The sequence below is a fragment of the Chiloscyllium plagiosum genome, unplaced genomic scaffold, assembly GCF_037043375.1.
Source record: "Chiloscyllium plagiosum isolate Xiang-an unplaced genomic scaffold, Cpla_swu_hap1 HiC_scaffold_24, whole genome shotgun sequence".
NCBI lineage: Eukaryota > Metazoa > Chordata > Chondrichthyes > Orectolobiformes > Hemiscylliidae > Chiloscyllium > Chiloscyllium plagiosum.
This window is the reverse complement of record NW_028270162.1, coordinates 55,520,915-55,536,091: the sequence shown is the minus strand read 5'-3', so window position 1 is coordinate 55,536,091 and position 15,177 is coordinate 55,520,915. Positions and strand designations below refer to the sequence as shown.

At 47.7% G+C, this 15,177-nt stretch overlaps 9 non-coding genes across 9 annotated transcripts; all 9 read left to right on the top strand.

The window, feature by feature from the left end:
- The first annotated feature begins 401 nt into the window (after positions 1 to 401).
- On the top strand, positions 402 to 521 carry trnal-caa (transfer RNA leucine (anticodon CAA)). The gene is made up of 2 exons: positions 402 to 439; positions 476 to 521. It is a non-coding gene; the product is annotated as a tRNA-Leu (tRNA).
- A 1,818-nt stretch (positions 522 to 2,339) lies between these two features.
- trnal-uaa (transfer RNA leucine (anticodon UAA)) lies at positions 2,340 to 2,459 on the top strand. The gene is made up of 2 exons: positions 2,340 to 2,377; positions 2,414 to 2,459. It is a non-coding gene; the product is annotated as a tRNA-Leu (tRNA).
- Positions 2,460 to 3,182: 723 nt separating this feature from the next.
- trnal-caa (transfer RNA leucine (anticodon CAA)) lies at positions 3,183 to 3,302 on the top strand. Its single transcript has 2 exons — positions 3,183 to 3,220; positions 3,257 to 3,302. It is a non-coding gene; the product is annotated as a tRNA-Leu (tRNA).
- A 1,820-nt stretch (positions 3,303 to 5,122) lies between these two features.
- Positions 5,123 to 5,242, top strand: trnal-caa (transfer RNA leucine (anticodon CAA)). Its single transcript has 2 exons — positions 5,123 to 5,160; positions 5,197 to 5,242. It is a non-coding gene; the product is annotated as a tRNA-Leu (tRNA).
- Positions 5,243 to 7,062: 1,820 nt separating this feature from the next.
- Positions 7,063 to 7,182, top strand: trnal-uaa (transfer RNA leucine (anticodon UAA)). The gene is made up of 2 exons: positions 7,063 to 7,100; positions 7,137 to 7,182. It is a non-coding gene; the product is annotated as a tRNA-Leu (tRNA).
- A 723-nt stretch (positions 7,183 to 7,905) lies between these two features.
- trnal-caa (transfer RNA leucine (anticodon CAA)) lies at positions 7,906 to 8,025 on the top strand. The gene is made up of 2 exons: positions 7,906 to 7,943; positions 7,980 to 8,025. It is a non-coding gene; the product is annotated as a tRNA-Leu (tRNA).
- A 1,820-nt stretch (positions 8,026 to 9,845) lies between these two features.
- Positions 9,846 to 9,965, top strand: trnal-caa (transfer RNA leucine (anticodon CAA)). Its single transcript has 2 exons — positions 9,846 to 9,883; positions 9,920 to 9,965. It is a non-coding gene; the product is annotated as a tRNA-Leu (tRNA).
- A 1,822-nt stretch (positions 9,966 to 11,787) lies between these two features.
- trnal-caa (transfer RNA leucine (anticodon CAA)) lies at positions 11,788 to 11,907 on the top strand. Its single transcript has 2 exons — positions 11,788 to 11,825; positions 11,862 to 11,907. It is a non-coding gene; the product is annotated as a tRNA-Leu (tRNA).
- Positions 11,908 to 13,436: 1,529 nt separating this feature from the next.
- trnal-caa (transfer RNA leucine (anticodon CAA)) lies at positions 13,437 to 13,556 on the top strand. The gene is made up of 2 exons: positions 13,437 to 13,474; positions 13,511 to 13,556. It is a non-coding gene; the product is annotated as a tRNA-Leu (tRNA).
- Positions 13,557 to 15,177: the final 1,621 nt, after the last annotated feature.

Here is a 15,177-nt window from a genome sequence, read left to right as displayed (position 1 = left end):
GAGAGAGAGGAAGAATTTGTTAGTGTGTGTGAGAAAGAGCGTGTGTGTGAGAGAGAGTGTGTGTGTAAGAGAGAGTGTGTGTTTGTGTGAGAGAGTGTGTGTGTGAGAGTGTGGGTTTGTGTGAGAGAGAGAGTGTGTGTGAGAGAGTGTGTGAGAGGGTCTGTGTGAGAGAGTGTGTGTGTGTGTGTGAGAGGGAGTGTGTGTGTGTGTGTGTTAGAGGGTGTGTGAGAGAGAGAGAGTGTGTGTGTGTGAGAGAGAGTGGGTGTCTATGAGGGATTGTTGCTGAGTGTGAATGCAAGGGAGCTGCAGAAATGCGGAATTGCATTTTGTGTCTGCACAAGAGCAAGGTGACTAATTGTACAGAGTGAGAAAGACATCTGGAAGAGCATCTGCAGCAGCTTGTCAGGATGGCCGAGTGGTCTAAGGCGCCAGACTCAAGGAGTGTTAGTCCTTGCTCTGCATCTGGGCTTGTGAATTCTGGTCCCTTCCTAGGGGCGTGGGTTCAAATCCCACTCCTGACATTCTCCACTTTTCCTCAAACAAACCTTCCCACACCCACACAATGCCCCCAAATTTCATAGCTTCTTGGAGAGGAGTCACTCCCCCTTCACAAAGATGGAAGAATCCAACCCCTCGGTTTAAAAGATAAGGCTGAGGCATTTGCAGCAATATTGTGTGAGAGAGGGAGCGTTTATGTGAGTGAGTGTGTTTGTGACAGAGAGAGGGTGAATTTTTATGTGTGTGAGAGAGTGTGCTTGTGTGTGAGAGAGAGAGTGTGTGTGTGAGAGGGAGGGAGAGTGTGTGTGTGTGAGAGAGAGTATTATGTGTGTGAGAGAGTGTGTGTGTGAGTTTGTGTGTGAGAGAGTGTGTGTATATGGGAGAGATAGAGTGTGTTTGTGAGAGTGTGTGTGTGTGTGAGAGAGAGATAAAGTGTATGTGTGAGTGTGAGAGAGAGTGTGTGTGTGAGAGAGAGAGATAGGGTGTGTATATGTGTGTGAGAGAGAGTGAATTTGTATGTGTCTGTGCGAGAGAGACAGAGAGAGCATGAGTCTGTGTGTGAGAGAGAGTGTGTGTCTGTGTGTCTGTGTATGACAGTGTGTGTGAGAGAGAATGTGTGTGAGAGAGAATGTGTGTGAGAGAGAGTGTGTCTGTGAGAGAGAGTGCGTGTGTGTGTGTATGTGAGAGAGAGTGTGTTTGTGTGTGGGTGTGAGAGACAGATAGAGAGTGTGTGAGTGTGTGTGCATGTGAGAGAGAGTGTATATGTGTGTGAGAGAGATTGTGTGTGCATGTGAGTGTTTGGGTGTGTGTGTGAGAGAGAGAGTGCGTGTGTGTGAGAGAGAGAGTGTGTTTGTGAGAGAGAGTGTGTATGTCTACATGTGTTTGTGTGTGAGAGAGAGAGTGTGTCTGTGAGAGAGTGTATATGTGTGGATAGAGAGAGAGAGCATGTGTGTGTGAGAGAGAGTGTGTGTTTGTGAGAGAGAGAGAGTATGTGTGTGAGAGAGAGTGCATGTGTGTGAGAGAGAGGGTGTGTGTGTGTGTGAGAGAGAGAGAGAGAGTGCGTGTGTGTGAGAAAGAGTGTGTGTGAGGGAGAGAGAGTGTATGTGTGCATGTGAGAGAGTGTGTGTGTTTGTGTGAGAGAGAGAGGAAGAATTTGTTAGTGTGTGTGAGAGAGAGTGTGTGTGTGAGAGAGAGTGTGTGTTTGTGTGAGAGAGTGTGTGTGTGAGAGTGTGGGTTTGTGTGAGAGAGTGTGTGTGTGTGTGTGTGAGACAGAAAGAGTGTGTGTGTGAGAGAGAGAGAAAGCACGTGTGTGAGAGAGAGAGTGTGTGTGTATGTGTGAGAGAGAGAAAGAGAGAATTTTTGTGTGTGTGCGTGAGAGAGTGTGTTTTTGTGTGAGTGTGTTTGTGTGTGTGTGAGACAGAAAGAGTATGTGTGTGTGAGAGAGAGTGAGAGAGCGTGAGTGTGTCATGTGAGAGAGTGAGTGTGTGTGAGAGAGTGACAGTGTGTGTGTGATAGTGAGTGTGTGAGAGAGTATGTGCATGTGAGAGAGAGAGTGTGTGTGAGAGAGACAGAAAGAGGGAGAATATGTGTGTGTGAGAGGGAGAGAGTGTGTTTGTGTGTGGGTGTGAGAGACAGATAGAGTGTGTGTGTGCATGTGCATGTGAGAGAGTGAGTGTGTGTTTGTGTGTGTGCGAGAGTGAGACTGTGTATGAGGGATTGTTGCTGAGTGTGAATGCAAGGGAGCTGCAGAAATGCGGAATTGCATTTTGTGTCTGCACAAGAGCAAGGTGACTAATTGTACAGAGTGAGAAAGACATCTGGAAGGGCATCTGCAGCAGCTTGTCAGGATGGCCGAGTGGTCTAAGGCGCCAGACTTAAGGAATGTTAGTCCTTGCTCTGCATCTGGGCTTGTGAATTCTGGTCCCTTTCCAGGGGCGTGGGTTCAAATCCCACTCCTGACATTCTCCCCTTTTCCCCAAACAAACCTTCCCACACCCACACACTGCCCCCAAATTTCACAGCTTCTTGGAGAGGAGTCACTCCCCCTTCACAAAGATGGAAGAATCCAACCCCTCGGTTTCAAAGATAAGGCTGAGGCATTTGCAACAATTTTGTGTGAGCGTGTGAGAGAGGGAGCGTTTATGTGAGTGAGTGTGTTTGTGACAGAGAGAGGGCTAATTTTTATGTGTGTGAGAGAGTGTGCTTGTGTGTGAGAGAGAGAGTGTGTGCATGTGAGAGAGTGTGTGTGTGTGTGAGAGAGTGTTTGTGTGTTTGTGTGTGAGAGAGAGAGGAAGAATTTGTTAGTGTGTGTGAGAAAGAGCGTGTGTGTGAGAGAGAGTGTGTGTGTAAGAGAGAGTGTGTGTTTGTGTGAGAGAGTGTGTGTGTGAGAGTGTGGGTTTGTGTGAGAGAGAGAGTGTGTGTGAGAGAGTGTGTGAGAGGGTCTGTGTGAGAGAGTGTGTGTGTGTGTGTGAGAGGGAGTGTGTGTGTGTGTGTGTGTTAGAGGGTGTGTGAGAGAGAGAGAGTGTGTGTGTGTGAGAGAGAGTGGGTGTCTATGAGGGATTGTTGCTGAGTGTGAATGCAAGGGAGCTGCAGAAATGCGGAATTGCATTTTGTGCCTGCACAAGAGCAAGGTGACTAATTGTACAGAGTGAGAAAGACATCTGGAAGAGCATCTGCAGCAGCTTGTCAGGATGGCCGAGTGGTCTAAGGCGCCAGACTCAAGGAGTGTTAGTCCTTGCTCTGCATCTGGGCTTGTGAATTCTGGTCCCTTCCTAGGGGCGTGGGTTCAAATCCCACTCCTGACATTCTCCACTTTTCCTCAAACAAACCTTCCCACACCCACACAATGCCCCCAAATTTCATAGCTTCTTGGAGAGGAGTCACTCCCCCTTCACAAAGATGGAAGAATCCAACCCCTCGGTTTAAAAGATAAGGCTGAGGCATTTGCAGCAATATTGTGTGAGAGAGGGAGCGTTTATGTGAGTGAGTGTGTTTGTGACAGAGAGAGGGTGAATTTTTATGTGTGTGAGAGAGTGTGCTTGTGTGTGAGAGAGAGAGTGTGTGTGTGAGAGGGAGGGAGAGTGTGTGTGTGTGAGAGAGAGTATTATGTGTGTGAGAGAGTGTGTGTGTGAGTTTGTGTGTGAGAGAATGTGTGTATATGGGAGAGATAGAGTGTGTTTGTGAGAGTGTGTGTGTGTGTGTGTGAGAGAGATAAAGTGTATGTGTGAGTGTGAGAGAGAGTGTGTGTGTGAGAGAGAGAGATAGGGTGTGTATATGTGTGTGAGAGAGAGTGAATTTGTATGTGTCTGTGCGAGAGAGACAGAGAGAGCATGAGTCTGTGTGTGAGAGAGAGTGTGTGTCTGTGTGTCTGTGTATGACAGTGTGTGTGAGAGAGAATGTGTGTGAGAGAGAATGTGTGTGAGAGAGAGTGTGTCTGTGAGAGAGAGTGCGTGTGTGTGTGTATGTGAGAGAGAGTGTGTTTGTGTGTGGGTGTGAGAGACAGATAGAGAGTGTGTGAGTGTGTGTGCATGTGAGAGAGAGTGTATATGTGTGTGAGAGAGATTGTGTGTGCATGTGAGTGTTTGGGTGTGTGTGTGAGAGAGAGAGTGCGTGTGTGTGAGAGAGAGTGTGTGTTTGTGAGAGAGAGTGTGTATGTCTACATGTGTTTGTGTGTGAGAGAGAGTGTGTCTGTGAGAGAGTGTATATGTGTGGATAGAGAGAGAGAGCATGTGTGTGTGAGAGAGAGTGTGTGTTTGTGAGAGAGAGAGAGTATGTGTGTGAGAGAGAGTGCATGTGTGTGAGAGAGAGGGTGTGTGTGTGTGTGAGAGAGAGAGAGAGTGTGCGTGTGTGTGAGAAAGAGTGTGTGTGAGGGAGAGAGAGTGTATGTGTGCATGTGAGAGAGTGTGTGTGTTTGTGTGAGAGAGAGAGGAAGAATTTGTTAGTGTGTGTGAGAGAGAGTGTGTGTGTGAGAGAGAGTGTGTGTTTGTGTGAGAGAGTGTGTGTGTGAGAGTGTGGGTTTGTGTGAGAGAGAGTGTGTGTGTGTGTGTGAGACAGAAAGAGTGTGTGTGTGAGAGAGAGAGAAAGCGCGTGTGTGAGAGAGAGAGTGTGTGTGTATGTGTGAGAGAGAGAAAGAGAGAATTTTTGTGTGTGTGCGTGAGAGAGTGTGTTTTTGTGTGAGTGTGTTTGTGTGTGTGTGAGACAGAAAGAGTATGTGTGTGTGAGAGAGAGTGAGAGAGCGTGAGTGTGTCATGTGAGAGAGTGAGTGTGTGTGAGAGAGTGACAGTGTGTGTGTGATAGTGAGTGTGTGAGAGAGTATGTGCATGTGAGAGAGAGAGTGTGTGTGAGAGAGACAGAAAGAGGGAGAATATGTGTGTGTGAGAGGGAGAGAGTGTGTTTGTGTGTGGGTGTGAGAGACAGATAGAGTGTGTGTGTGCATGTGCATGTGAGAGAGTGAGTGTGTGTGTGTGTGTGTGTGCGAGAGTGAGACTGTGTATGAGGGATTGTTGCTGAGTGTGAATGCAAGGGAGCTGCAGAAATGCGGAATTGCATTTTGTGTCTGCACAAGAGCAAGGTGACTAATTGTACAGAGTGAGAAAGACATCTGGAAGGGCATCTGCAGCAGCTTGTCAGGATGGCCGAGTGGTCTAAGGCGCCAGACTCAAGGAGTGTTAGTCCTTGCTCTGCATCTGGGCTTGTGAATTCTGGTCCCTTCCTAGGGGCGTGGGTTCAAATCCCACTCCTGACATTCTCCACTTTTCCTCAAACAAACCTTCCCACACCCACACAATGCCCCCAAATTTCATAGCTTCTTGGAGAGGAGTCACTCCCCCTTCACAAAGATGGAAGAATCCAACCCCTCGGTTTAAAAGATAAGGCTGAGGCATTTGCAGCAATATTGTGTGAGAGAGGGAGCGTTTATGTGAGTGAGTGTGTTTGTGACAGAGAGAGGGTGAATTTTTATGTGTGTGAGAGAGTGTGCTTGTGTGTGAGAGAGAGAGTGTGTGTGTGAGAGGGAGGGAGAGTGTGTGTGTGTGAGAGAGAGTATTATGTGTGTGAGAGAGTGTGTGTGTGAGTTTGTGTGTGAGAGAATGTGTGTATATGGGAGAGATAGAGTGTGTTTGTGAGAGTGTGTGTGTGTGTGTGTGAGAGAGATAAAGTGTATGTGTGAGTGTGAGAGAGAGTGTGTGTGTGAGAGAGAGAGAGATAGGGTGTGTATATGTGTGTGAGAGAGAGTGAATTTGTATGTGTCTGTGCGAGAGAGACAGAGAGAGCATGAGTCTGTGTGTGAGAGAGAGTGTGTGTCTGTGTGTCTGTGTATGACAGTGTGTGTGAGAGAGAATGTGTGTGAGAGAGAATGTGTGTGAGAGAGAGTGTGTCTGTGAGAGAGAGTGCGTGTGTGTGTGTATGTGAGAGAGAGTGTGTTTGTGTGTGGGTGTGAGAGACAGATAGAGAGTGTGTGAGTGTGTGTGCATGTGAGAGAGAGTGTATATGTGTGTGAGAGAGATTGTGTGTGCATGTGAGTGTTTGGGTGTGTGTGTGAGAGAGAGAGTGCGTGTGTGTGAGAGAGAGTGTGTGTTTGTGAGAGAGAGTGTGTATGTCTACATGTGTTTGTGTGTGAGAGAGAGTGTGTCTGTGAGAGAGTGTATATGTGTGGATAGAGAGAGAGAGCATGTGTGTGTGAGAGAGAGTGTGTGTTTGTGAGAGAGAGAGAGTATGTGTGTGAGAGAGAGTGCATGTGTGTGAGAGAGAGGGTGTGTGTGTGTGTGAGAGAGAGAGAGAGTGTGCGTGTGTGTGAGAAAGAGTGTGTGTGAGGGAGAGAGAGTGTATGTGTGCATGTGAGAGAGTGTGTGTGTTTGTGTGAGAGAGAGAGGAAGAATTTGTTAGTGTGTGTGAGAGAGAGTGTGTGTGTGAGAGAGAGTGTGTGTTTGTGTGAGAGAGTGTGTGTGTGAGAGTGTGGGTTTGTGTGAGAGAGAGTGTGTGTGTGTGTGTGAGACAGAAAGAGTGTGTGTGTGAGAGAGAGAGAAAGCGCGTGTGTGAGAGAGAGAGTGTGTGTGTATGTGTGAGAGAGAGAAAGAGAGAATTTTTGTGTGTGTGCGTGAGAGAGTGTGTTTTTGTGTGAGTGTGTTTGTGTGTGTGTGAGACAGAAAGAGTATGTGTGTGTGAGAGAGAGTGAGAGAGCGTGAGTGTGTCATGTGAGAGAGTGAGTGTGTGTGAGAGAGTGACAGTGTGTGTGTGATAGTGAGTGTGTGAGAGAGTATGTGCATGTGAGAGAGAGAGTGTGTGTGAGAGAGACAGAAAGAGGGAGAATATGTGTGTGTGAGAGGGAGAGAGTGTGTTTGTGTGTGGGTGTGAGAGACAGATAGAGTGTGTGTGTGCATGTGCATGTGAGAGAGTGAGTGTGTGTTTGTGTGTGTGCGAGAGTGAGACTGTGTATGAGGGATTGTTGCTGAGTGTGAATGCAAGGGAGCTGCAGAAATGCGGAATTGCATTTTGTGTCTGCACAAGAGCAAGGTGACTAATTGTACAGAGTGAGAAAGACATCTGGAAGGGCATCTGCAGCAGCTTGTCAGGATGGCCGAGTGGTCTAAGGCGCCAGACTTAAGGAATGTTAGTCCTTGCTCTGCATCTGGGCTTGTGAATTCTGGTCCCTTTCCAGGGGCGTGGGTTCAAATCCCACTCCTGACATTCTCCCCTTTTCCCCAAACAAACCTTCCCACACCCACACACTGCCCCCAAATTTCACAGCTTCTTGGAGAGGAGTCACTCCCCCTTCACAAAGATGGAAGAATCCAACCCCTCGGTTTCAAAGATAAGGCTGAGGCATTTGCAACAATTTTGTGTGAGCGTGTGAGAGAGGGAGCGTTTATGTGAGTGAGTGTGTTTGTGACAGAGAGAGGGCTAATTTTTATGTGTGTGAGAGAGTGTGCTTGTGTGTGAGAGAGAGAGTGTGTGCATGTGAGAGAGTGTGTGTGTGTGTGAGAGAGTGTTTGTGTGTTTGTGTGTGAGAGAGAGAGGAAGAATTTGTTAGTGTGTGTGAGAAAGAGCGTGTGTGTGAGAGAGAGTGTGTGTGTAAGAGAGAGTGTGTGTTTGTGTGAGAGAGTGTGTGTGTGAGAGTGTGGGTTTGTGTGAGAGAGAGAGTGTGTGTGAGAGAGTGTGTGAGAGGGTCTGTGTGAGAGAGTGTGTGTGTGTGTGTGAGAGGGAGTGTGTGTGTGTGTGTGTGTTAGAGGGTGTGTGAGAGAGAGAGAGTGTGTGTGTGTGAGAGAGAGTGGGTGTCTATGAGGGATTGTTGCTGAGTGTGAATGCAAGGGAGCTGCAGAAATGCGGAATTGCATTTTGTGCCTGCACAAGAGCAAGGTGACTAATTGTACAGAGTGAGAAAGACATCTGGAAGAGCATCTGCAGCAGCTTGTCAGGATGGCCGAGTGGTCTAAGGCGCCAGACTCAAGGAGTGTTAGTCCTTGCTCTGCATCTGGGCTTGTGAATTCTGGTCCCTTCCTAGGGGCGTGGGTTCAAATCCCACTCCTGACATTCTCCACTTTTCCTCAAACAAACCTTCCCACACCCACACAATGCCCCCAAATTTCATAGCTTCTTGGAGAGGAGTCACTCCCCCTTCACAAAGATGGAAGAATCCAACCCCTCGGTTTAAAAGATAAGGCTGAGGCATTTGCAGCAATATTGTGTGAGAGAGGGAGCGTTTATGTGAGTGAGTGTGTTTGTGACAGAGAGAGGGTGAATTTTTATGTGTGTGAGAGAGTGTGCTTGTGTGTGAGAGAGAGAGTGTGTGTGTGAGAGGGAGGGAGAGTGTGTGTGTGTGAGAGAGAGTATTATGTGTGTGAGAGAGTGTGTGTGTGAGTTTGTGTGTGAGAGAATGTGTGTATATGGGAGAGATAGAGTGTGTTTGTGAGAGTGTGTGTGTGTGTGTGTGAGAGAGATAAAGTGTATGTGTGAGTGTGAGAGAGAGTGTGTGTGTGAGAGAGAGAGATAGGGTGTGTATATGTGTGTGAGAGAGAGTGAATTTGTATGTGTCTGTGCGAGAGAGACAGAGAGAGCATGAGTCTGTGTGTGAGAGAGAGTGTGTGTCTGTGTGTCTGTGTATGACAGTGTGTGTGAGAGAGAATGTGTGTGAGAGAGAATGTGTGTGAGAGAGAGTGTGTCTGTGAGAGAGAGTGCGTGTGTGTGTGTATGTGAGAGAGAGTGTGTTTGTGTGTGGGTGTGAGAGACAGATAGAGAGTGTGTGAGTGTGTGTGCATGTGAGAGAGAGTGTATATGTGTGTGAGAGAGATTGTGTGTGCATGTGAGTGTTTGGGTGTGTGTGTGAGAGAGAGAGTGCGTGTGTGTGAGAGAGAGTGTGTGTTTGTGAGAGAGAGTGTGTATGTCTACATGTGTTTGTGTGTGAGAGAGAGTGTGTCTGTGAGAGAGTGTATATGTGTGGATAGAGAGAGAGAGCATGTGTGTGTGAGAGAGAGTGTGTGTTTGTGAGAGAGAGAGAGTATGTGTGTGAGAGAGAGTGCATGTGTGTGAGAGAGAGGGTGTGTGTGTGTGTGAGAGAGAGAGAGAGTGTGCGTGTGTGTGAGAAAGAGTGTGTGTGAGGGAGAGAGAGTGTATGTGTGCATGTGAGAGAGTGTGTGTGTTTGTGTGAGAGAGAGAGGAAGAATTTGTTAGTGTGTGTGAGAGAGAGTGTGTGTGTGAGAGAGAGTGTGTGTTTGTGTGAGAGAGTGTGTGTGTGAGAGTGTGGGTTTGTGTGAGAGAGAGTGTGTGTGTGTGTGTGAGACAGAAAGAGTGTGTGTGTGAGAGAGAGAGAAAGCGCGTGTGTGAGAGAGAGAGTGTGTGTGTATGTGTGAGAGAGAGAAAGAGAGAATTTTTGTGTGTGTGCGTGAGAGAGTGTGTTTTTGTGTGAGTGTGTTTGTGTGTGTGTGAGACAGAAAGAGTATGTGTGTGTGAGAGAGAGTGAGAGAGCGTGAGTGTGTCATGTGAGAGAGTGAGTGTGTGTGAGAGAGTGACAGTGTGTGTGTGATAGTGAGTGTGTGAGAGAGTATGTGCATGTGAGAGAGAGAGTGTGTGTGAGAGAGACAGAAAGAGGGAGAATATGTGTGTGTGAGAGGGAGAGAGTGTGTTTGTGTGTGGGTGTGAGAGACAGATAGAGTGTGTGTGTGCATGTGCATGTGAGAGAGTGAGTGTGTGTGTGTGTGTGTGTGCGAGAGTGAGACTGTGTATGAGGGATTGTTGCTGAGTGTGAATGCAAGGGAGCTGCAGAAATGCGGAATTGCATTTTGTGTCTGCACAAGAGCAAGGTGACTAATTGTACAGAGTGAGAAAGACATCTGGAAGGGCATCTGCAGCAGCTTGTCAGGATGGCCGAGTGGTCTAAGGCGCCAGACTCAAGGAGTGTTAGTCCTTGCTCTGCATCTGGGCTTGTGAATTCTGGTCCCTTCCTAGGGGCGTGGGTTCAAATCCCACTCCTGACATTCTCCACTTTTCCTCAAACAAACCTTCCCACACCCACACAATGCCCCCAAATTTCATAGCTTCTTGGAGAGGAGTCACTCCCCCTTCACAAAGATGGAAGAATCCAACCCCTCGGTTTAAAAGATAAGGCTGAGGCATTTGCAGCAATATTGTGTGAGAGAGGGAGCGTTTATGTGAGTGAGTGTGTTTGTGACAGAGAGAGGGTGAATTTTTATGTGTGTGAGAGAGTGTGCTTGTGTGTGAGAGAGAGAGTGTGTGTGTGAGAGGGAGGGAGAGTGTGTGTGTGTGAGAGAGAGTATTATGTGTGTGAGAGAGTGTGTGTGTGAGTTTGTGTGTGAGAGAATGTGTGTATATGGGAGAGATAGAGTGTGTTTGTGAGAGTGTGTGTGTGTGTGTGTGAGAGAGATAAAGTGTATGTGTGAGTGTGAGAGAGAGTGTGTGTGTGAGAGAGAGAGAGATAGGGTGTGTATATGTGTGTGAGAGAGAGTGAATTTGTATGTGTCTGTGCGAGAGAGACAGAGAGAGCATGAGTCTGTGTGTGAGAGAGAGTGTGTGTCTGTGTGTCTGTGTATGACAGTGTGTGTGAGAGAGAATGTGTGTGAGAGAGAATGTGTGTGAGAGAGAGTGTGTCTGTGAGAGAGAGTGCGTGTGTGTGTGTATGTGAGAGAGAGTGTGTTTGTGTGTGGGTGTGAGAGACAGATAGAGAGTGTGTGAGTGTGTGTGCATGTGAGAGAGAGTGTATATGTGTGTGAGAGAGATTGTGTGTGCATGTGAGTGTTTGGGTGTGTGTGTGAGAGAGAGAGTGCGTGTGTGTGAGAGAGAGTGTGTGTTTGTGAAAGAGAGTGTGTATGTCTACATGTGTTTGTGTGTGAGAGAGAGTGTGTCTGTGAGAGAGTGTATATGTGTGGATAGAGAGAGAGAGCATGTGTGTGTGAGAGAGAGTGTGTGTTTGTGAGAGAGAGAGAGTATGTGTGTGAGAGAGAGTGCATGTGTGTGAGAGAGAGGGTGTGTGTGTGTGTGAGAGAGAGAGAGAGTGTGCGTGTGTGTGAGAAAGAGTGTGTGTGAGGGAGAGAGAGTGTATGTGTGCATGTGAGAGAGTGTGTGTGTTTGTGTGAGAGAGAGAGGAAGAATTTGTTAGTGTGTGTGAGAGAGAGTGTGTGTGTGAGAGAGAGTGTGTGTTTGTGTGAGAGAGTGTGTGTGTGAGAGTGTGGGTTTGTGTGAGAGAGAGTGTGTGTGTGTGTGTGAGACAGAAAGAGTGTGTGTGTGAGAGAGAGAGAAAGCGCGTGTGTGAGAGAGAGAGTGTGTGTGTATGTGTGAGAGAGAGAAAGAGAGAATTTTTGTGTGTGTGCGTGAGAGAGTGTGTTTTTGTGTGAGTGTGTTTGTGTGTGTGTGAGACAGAAAGAGTATGTGTGTGTGAGAGAGAGTGAGAGAGCGTGAGTGTGTCATGTGAGAGAGTGAGTGTGTGTGAGAGAGTGACAGTGTGTGTGTGATAGTGAGTGTGTGAGAGAGTATGTGCATGTGAGAGAGAGAGTGTGTGTGAGAGAGACAGAAAGAGGGAGAATATGTGTGTGTGAGAGGGAGAGAGTGTGTTTGTGTGTGGGTGTGAGAGACAGATAGAGTGAGTGTGTGCATGTGCATGTGAGAGAGTGAGTGTGTGTGTGTGTGTGTGTGCGAGAGTGAGACTGTGTATGAGGGATTGTTGCTGAGTGTGAATGCAAGGGAGCTGCAGAAATGCGGAATTGCATTTTGTGTCTGCACAAGAGCAAGGTGACTAATTGTACAGAGTGAGAAAGACATCTGGAAGGGCATCTGCAGCAGCTTGTCAGGATGGCCGAGTGGTCTAAGGCGCCAGACTCAAGGAGTGTTAGTCCTTGCTCTGCATCTGGGCTTGTGAATTCTGGTCCCTTCCTAGGGGCGTGGGTTCAAATCCCACTCCTGACATTCTCCACTTTTCCTCAAACAAACCTTCCCACACCCACACAATGCCCCCAAATTTCACAGCTTGTTCGAGAGGAGTCACTCCCCCTTCACAAAGATGGAAGAATCCAACCCCTCGGTTTAAAAGATAAGGCTGAGGCATTTGCAGCAATATTGTGTGAGAGAGGGAGCGTTTATGTGAGTGAGTGTGTTTGTGACAGAGAGAGGGTGAATTTTTATGTGTGTGAGAGAGTGTGCTTCTGTGTGAGAGAGAGAGTGTGTGTGTGAGAGGGAGGGAGAGTGTGTGTGAGAGAGTGTATGTGTGTTTGTGTGTGAGAGAGAGAGGAAGAATTTGTTAGTGTGTGTGAGAAAGAGCGTGTGTGTGAGAGAGAGTGTGTGTGTAAGAGAGAGTGTGTGTTTGTGTGAGAGAGTGTGTGTGTGAGAGTGTGGGTTTGTGTGACAGAGAGAGTGTGTGTGAGAGAGTGTGTGAGAGGGTCTGTGTGAGAGAGTGTGTGTGTGTGTGTGAGAGGGAGTGTGTGTGTCAGTGTGTGTGAGAGGGTGTGTGAGAGAGAGAGAGTGGGTGTCTATGAGGGATTGTTGCTGAGTGTGTGTGTGAGAGAGTGTATGTGTGTTTGTGTGTGAGAGAGAGAGGAAGAATTTGTTAGTGTGTGTGAGAAAGAGCATGTGTGTGAGAGAGAGTGTGTGTGTAAGAGAGAGTGTGTGTTTGTGTGAGAGAGTGTATGTGTGAGAGTGTGGGTTTGTGTGACAGAGAGAGTGTGTGTGAGAGAGTGTGTGAGAGGGTCTGTGTGAGAGAGTGTGTGTGTGTGTGTGAGAGGGAGTGTGTGTGTCAGTGTGTGTGAGAGGGTGTGTGAGAGAGAGAGAGTGTGTGTGTGTGTGGGTGTGAGAGACAGATAGAGTGTGTGTGTGCATGTGCATGTGAGAGAGTGAGTGTGTGTGTGTGTGTGTGCGAGAGTGAGACTGTGTATGAGGGAGTGTGTGCATGTGCATGTGAGAGAGTGAGTGTGTTTGTGACAGAGAGAGGGCTAATTTTTATGTGTGTGAGAGAGTGTGCTTGTGTGTGAGAGAGAGAGTGTGTGCATGTGAGAGAGTGTGTGTGTGTGTGAGAGAGTGTATGTGTGTTTGTGTATGAGAGAGAGAGGAAGAATTTGTTAGTGTGTGTGAGAAAGAGCATGTGTGTGAGAGAGAGTGTGTGTGTAAGAGAGAGTGTGTGTTTGTGTGAGAGAGTGTGTGTGTGAGAGTGTGGGTTTGTGTGAGAGAGAGAGTGTGTGTGAGAGAGTGTGTGAGAGGGTCTGTGTGAGAGAGTGTGTGTGTGTGTGTGAGAGGGAGTGTGTGTGTCAGTGTGTGTGAGAGGGTGTGTGAGAGAGAGAGAGTGTGTGTGTGTGAGAGAGAGTGGGTGTCTATGAGGGATTGTTGCTGAGTGTGAATGCAAGGGAGCTGCAGAAATGCGGAATTGCATTTTGTGTCTGCACAAGAGCAAGGTGACTAATTGTACAGAGTGAGAAAGACATCTGGAAGAGCATCTGCAGCAGCTTGTCAGGATGGCCGAGTGGTCTAAGGCGCCAGACTCAAGGAGTGTTAGTCCTTGCTCTGCATCTGGGCTTGTGAATTCTGGTCCCTTCCTAGGGGCGTGGGTTCAAATCCCACTCCTGACATTCTCCACTTTTCCTCAAACAAACCTTCCCACACCCACACAATGCCCCCAAATTTCATAGCTTCTTGGAGAGGAGTCACTCCCCCTTCACAAAGATGGAAGAATCCAACCCCTCGGTTTAAAAGATAAGGCTGAGGCATTTGCAGCAATATTGTGTGAGAGAGGGAGCGTTTATGTGAGTGAGTGTGTTTGTGACAGAGAGAGGGTGAATTTTTATGTGTGTGAGAGAGTGTGCTTGTGTGTGAGAGAGAGAGTGTGTGTGTGAGAGGGAGGGAGAGTGTGTGTGTGTGAGAGAGAGTATTATGTGTGTGAGAGAGTGTGTGTGTGAGTTTGTGTGTGAGAGAATGTGTGTATATGGGAGAGATAGAGTGTGTTTGTGAGAGTGTGTGTGTGTGTGTGTGAGAGAGATAAAGTGTATGTGTGAGTGTGAGAGAGAGTGTGTGTGTGAGAGAGAGAGATAGGGTGTGTATATGTGTGTGAGAGAGAGTGAATTTGTATGTGTCTGTGCGAGAGAGACAGAGAGAGCATGAGTCTGTGTGTGAGAGAGAGTGTGTGTCTGTGTGTCTGTGTATGACAGTGTGTGTGAGAGAGAATGTGTGTGAGAGAGAATGTGTGTGAGAGAGAGTGTGTCTGTGAGAGAGAGTGCGTGTGTGTGTGGATGTGAGAGAGAGTGTGTTTGTGTGTGGGTGTGAGAGACAGATAGAGAGTGTGTGAGTGTGTGTGCATGTGAGAGAGAGTGTATATGTGTGTGAGAGAGATTGTGTGTGCATGTGAGTGTTTGGGTGTGTGTGTGAGAGAGAGAGTGCGTGTGTGTGAGAGAGAGTGTGTGTTTGTGAGAGAGAGTGTGTATGTCTACATGTGTTTGTGTGTGAGAGAGAGTGTGTCTGTGAGAGAGTGTATATGTGTGGATAGAGAGAGAGAGCATGTGTGTGTGAGAGAGAGTGTGTGTTTGTGAGAGAGAGAGAGTATGTGTGTGAGAGAGAGTGCATGTGTGTGAGAGAGAGGGTGTGTGTGTGTGTGAGAGAGAGAGAGAGTGTGCGTGTGTGTGAGAAAGAGTGTGTGTGAGGGAGAGAGAGTGTATGTGTGCATGTGAGAGAGTGTGTGTGTTTGTGTGAGAGAGAGAGGAAGAATTTGTTAGTGTGTGTGAGAGAGAGTGTGTGTGTGAGAGAGAGTGTGTGTTTGTGTGAGAGAGTGTGTGTGTGAGAGTGTGGGTTTGTGTGAGAGAGAGTGTGTGTGTGTGTGTGAGACAGAAAGAGTGTGTGTGTGAGAGAGAGAGAAAGCGCGTGTGTGAGAGAGAGAGTGTGTGTGTATGTGTGAGAGAGAGAAAGAGAGAATTTTTGTGTGTGTGCGTGAGAGAGTGTGTTTTTGTGTGAGTGTGTTTGTGTGTGTGTGAGACAGAAAGAGTATGTGTGTGTGAGAGAGAGTGAGAGAGCGTGAGTGTGTCATGTGAGAGAGTGAGTGTGTGTGAGAGAGTGACAGTGTGTGTGTGATAGTGAGTGTGTGAGAGAGTATGTGCATGTGAGAGAGAGAGTGTGTGTGAGAGAGACAGAAAGAGGGAGAATATGTGTGTGTGAGAGGGAGAGAGTGTGTTTGTGTGTGGGTGTGAGAGACAGATAGAGTGT